At 32.8% G+C, this 4,370-nt stretch overlaps 1 protein-coding gene across 1 annotated transcript in view; it reads right to left on the reverse strand.

Moving 5' to 3' along the window:
* Positions 1–2,375: 2,375 nt before the first annotated feature.
* The window catches only part of LOC136809187 (protein FAM219A-like), a gene marked incomplete in the record, with an annotated part of 6,752 nt that continues 4,757 nt past the window's right edge, over positions 2,376–4,370 (reverse strand). Inside the window, 1 exon segment of the mRNA XM_067065708.1 lies at positions 2,376–4,370.

Consider the following 4,370-nt stretch of genomic DNA (forward strand, 5'->3'; position numbering starts at 1 on the left):
TCGATCATTTTTTGGTCATAATACTGCATAATATCTAGATTTTTCCAGAATTTTCTGAAATTTCTACCCTTAAAGTGCATCTCTAGTTTTTTCGACCCTTACAGTGCATTTTAAACATATTGGAAAAGGAACCCTTAGGACCCACACATACCCGTCGGTCCTTTTGCCCAGCTGCCCCCCGCCGGGTTTCAATCCCAGACTGATTGTGTAATTTACAGACCAGAATTGATTTCCAGGTTTACATAAAAATCTGACCCTCATTACCTACTTAGTATATCTTGTTAAATTTATTTGGAAACCATTTTTCATACTTACTCAGAAAAACAAAAAAAGTTAATTGAATTGAAATTGAATTTGACGAAAAGTATTTGAAAACTAACACAATTGCTGAAGTCAGCATAACAAATTTAAGTTAAAGATTACCAAACAGATTTCATCCACGTTTTTTTCTTTGAATTTCTAGAATTATTGCAATCATGAAAGTTTCCTATGAACTCATATATGGGATATGTATTCTTTTTTCAATTCTCAGAGACTTCTATTCCGTTTACTTACTCTTCCTTGCAGCTACATGAATCGTTATAGACCCATTAACTTTGCAAGTTTCTTGTTATATGCCAACATTTGTTGGCATTTGAACACTTTAACAGATGCTACATTGTTGGAGTTTGAGAGCTTGACAGGGAGCACTTTCACACTTACAAAAGTTCCAAAAGTTCCCTTTATTCTATTGCCCAAACATCCCTTGGATACTTTATCTAGTGATTGCTATTGACTTTTTGGTATCGGTACCTTTTTTGCAGCCAAAGTTTCAGAAAAATATGATAGGTAAAAACGGACCGGTCTGTAAAAAACAAGAACAACCGCTCACGTGACTAAATTGAAATTTTGCACATTGTCTTTGATGATCAATATTTATCACTGGTGAAAATTACAAGTCAAAAGCCCCATTGGTTCCTGAGTTTCGGCAGGTGGCCAACGTGTATTTTATAGACCGGTCTGCAAAGTACTAAATACTCATTAGGACGAATATTCTTTCTGTTACTAGACTCAAATCAGCTTTTAGGAACAAATTTCAGTCAAATCGAACGAGTCAATCAGTCAATACATAATTTTGGTCGAGTTTACATTCTGGTCTATAAAATACCAACCAGACAAGTGGCCGAACCAAAATTTTGTAAATCATCTTCAATGATCCATATCTATTACTGGTCGAAATTTCAAGGTCAAGGTCATTTTAAGGGGCGTCCTCGCTTCCCGAAGTAAAAAAATAGGAAGATGTTGCGAAAGTTTATGCTTGCAAAAAATTCTTCAAGAATTTGAGAATTTATAAAAAATCGTGATAAACTAAATTTTCAGCATATTTTTAGCCTTTAAACGTTCGTATTCATCGAATTCAAGGAACAGTCCCAGTTGAGTCACAGATCTGCAAAGCCCGAAGTACTAGATCCACGGCCTTTACCGAAAAGTGAAGCAAGTTTTGGTAGGATTTCCTACCAAAGAAATCACGTGACAATAAGCAATTTAACTGGTTTGAGAGATGCGAAATAGTGTTTACCGTCTACTTTTTTTTGGTCTCACGCTCCGAAAACAATTAAAATGCTAGATCCTATCCATCGCGGCACGAAATTTAAAAAGTCAAATTTTTGCTCGACTCTTTTTTGCTGGAGAAAGCTCAAAGTTGCCTATCAATCCCTTCGGGCTTTACAGATATCTGTGAGTCGAATTCTCTCTTGCAAAGGAAATTCATGAATAGTCCAATTTTTTCACTTGTTTTTTTTCTTGTTGTTTTATCCTGTGACGAAAATTTAAGTTTGTTTTCTATCGATTGAATTTGTAAAGAATTGAGATGATAAAAGAATTCTGAATACAATTATTTTATTTATGTTACGTGTGGCCTTAAATTCAATCCCATCTGTTGATTTCTTCAATAACATCATTCGTATCGCAACCGCGTGTGCTTCGTTCAAAAGTACACGCTTTTATAAGAATTGTGTCATTTCCTCTGGTTATTCTTACTTTTTTTGGGCAAATCATCCTAAATTCTTACAGCATTTTAGTTCCTATTCAGACTAGATTTAACATTTAGTACCTACTCTCAAGCATAAAATGACTTACTTTGAGGGTAATGACAATTTATAATTGGAATTCTAAAAATGACTTTAGCTTGAGCCAAATTTCTGATGGTGATATTCTTAGCTTATTTAATTTGTTGGTCCATTTCATCATGGACATCTTATAAATTGTATTCTCATAAAAAAGAAGCGTGTAGATAAAAGACTTTTTTGAGAGGGGGCTCGCCTGGTAAAAGTTTTTATATTAAAAAAATGGACGTTATAGGACAACTCCCGAAATAGGTAAAAGCTTTGGAAATATCTGTTTTTCAAGATTTCTTCTATAACAATAGTTCAACAACCTAGTACGTACTAATATTGCAAAATATAAATATAACAAAATTACTAAGAAGCAAAAAAAATCAATTTAAACTGCAAATATAGTCTGTTTTTTCGTTGACCTTTGCTTTTTATAAGATCATCCAAAATTTTTGATGCCTTCGGATGTTCTTCACTTTTTGAGTTTTAAGCCTATAAATGTTCTTAACATATTCTTATTTTCACTATTTTGCACGGCTAAAATGGCTACAAACGGCCAAAAATGAACCCACTTTGGAGGGCTGTACCTTTTGATCTAAGAAAGATAGAAAAATCTGAAAATATGATTGTGCGAAGTTTCCGTTTTCAAGTTAAAAAAAATCTTCATTTTTAAAATTGTTAAAATTATCCACTTAAAGATTAATGCAAGGTTTTTCTTTGAATCATATCTTTTCCCCTTCAAGAGAAATGTCTCAAACGTGCAGATTGCCAATTTTTTAGAACATTTGTATTGAAGTATTGAGGCAAACCGATCCAACATTTCATCCAACATGCCTTTTTTCTGATGTTGGATGAAATGTTGTTGGATTGGTTTGGTGGTACTTTTTTTCTTTATTTTTTGAATTTTAATTTTTTTCCAAGTCATGTCGGATGAAATGTTAGATCGGTTTGCCCCGGCCTTGATTTTTGCTTCATCCAACGCAAATTTTTCCATCAAACATTTCATCCGACATTGGAAAATCATGTTGGATGAAATGTTGGACTGGTTTGCCCTGGCCTTAATAGAAGTTTAGTTTCAATCACTCCTTCTAATAAGAATTTAACAGGGCAGATTTCAGTCTACATAATGCCATGATAATGCAATAGGTGAAAGTTGTGACAGTGATATGAACAATGTAGCAAAGGCTAGTCGAGTAGCATTAAGTAGGTTAAGACAGAAGAGATCTGAGAGCAACTACTAGATTTAGGTGTTATAACAAATAAATTAAAATCGTTTTTAAAAATGAAACTACAAAGGGAAATTCTGGGAAAATTCTTTAAGAAAAAAGTGAAAAATAAAAACTATACACGAAAAAAAATACACTATGAAGTTATCTTGCAGGCACTAAAATCATTTACACGAGATTTTAAAAGTTCGAGGTTAATATCAAAATTATTCGGCAAGCACTTTTAATGATTGTTGTGTAAAGTAATTATTACTAATTATATATCGCCAAATAAAAAATGCATTGGTCTAAAAAATCTGCTCAAAAGTTTAATAAATGAACTGTAGAAAAATTCAAAATGAAAAAAAAAATGCAAAACTAATAATCATATATAAACAGAAGATAACTCGAGGATTGAATATGTGATTTTTTTGTCAACAGTAACTAGTAAAAAAAGAATTGTAAAACAAAAAGTTGGAGTTTACTTATAATAATAATAAGAGAGAAAATAACAAAAATGCCTACAATATGTCCATTATTTACAAAAGAAATTATTTTCAATCAAATTGACAAAATTGGTAAAATTCAATCAAAAGAAATATTAAGAAATTATGGATATTGGGAAAAGTTTTTCAATAAAAAATAATTATTTTTCCCTTGTTGCCAATTGCTAGTAGGGCCTTCTGATATTTTTTTGCCCTTTTTAAAATTGTTACCTTCAATTCGAGAGTCAAAAGAAAATAAAAGCTCACTGAACTACAGTATATGATAGTTAAAATGATGCGAGTGCAATGTAGGATCTGTTATCTAAAAAGTGCTAAAATATTTCCTTGTTGTTGTATAAAGGCCGGTCGCCACTTGCGCGCGCTTCAATCGCACTTTTTCGAGCGAAGCTTCCATGCTATTGGTCAAAGAAAAATGAAGCAACTCCATTGGCGCGATCTGACGTAACGTTTGAAAAAAGTTTAAAGCGCGCGCTACATTTTTAAGACGTAATCTTTTTTCCAAGCAAAATGGATTAAAGCCAAAAAGTGCGATCGCAGCACGCGCAAGTGGAGAGCGGCCTTAACAC

The sequence above is a fragment of the Clytia hemisphaerica genome, unplaced genomic scaffold, assembly GCF_902728285.1.
Source record: "Clytia hemisphaerica strain Z4C2 unplaced genomic scaffold, Clytia hemisphaerica genome assembly, whole genome shotgun sequence".
Lineage (NCBI taxonomy): Eukaryota > Metazoa > Cnidaria > Hydrozoa > Leptothecata > Clytiidae > Clytia > Clytia hemisphaerica.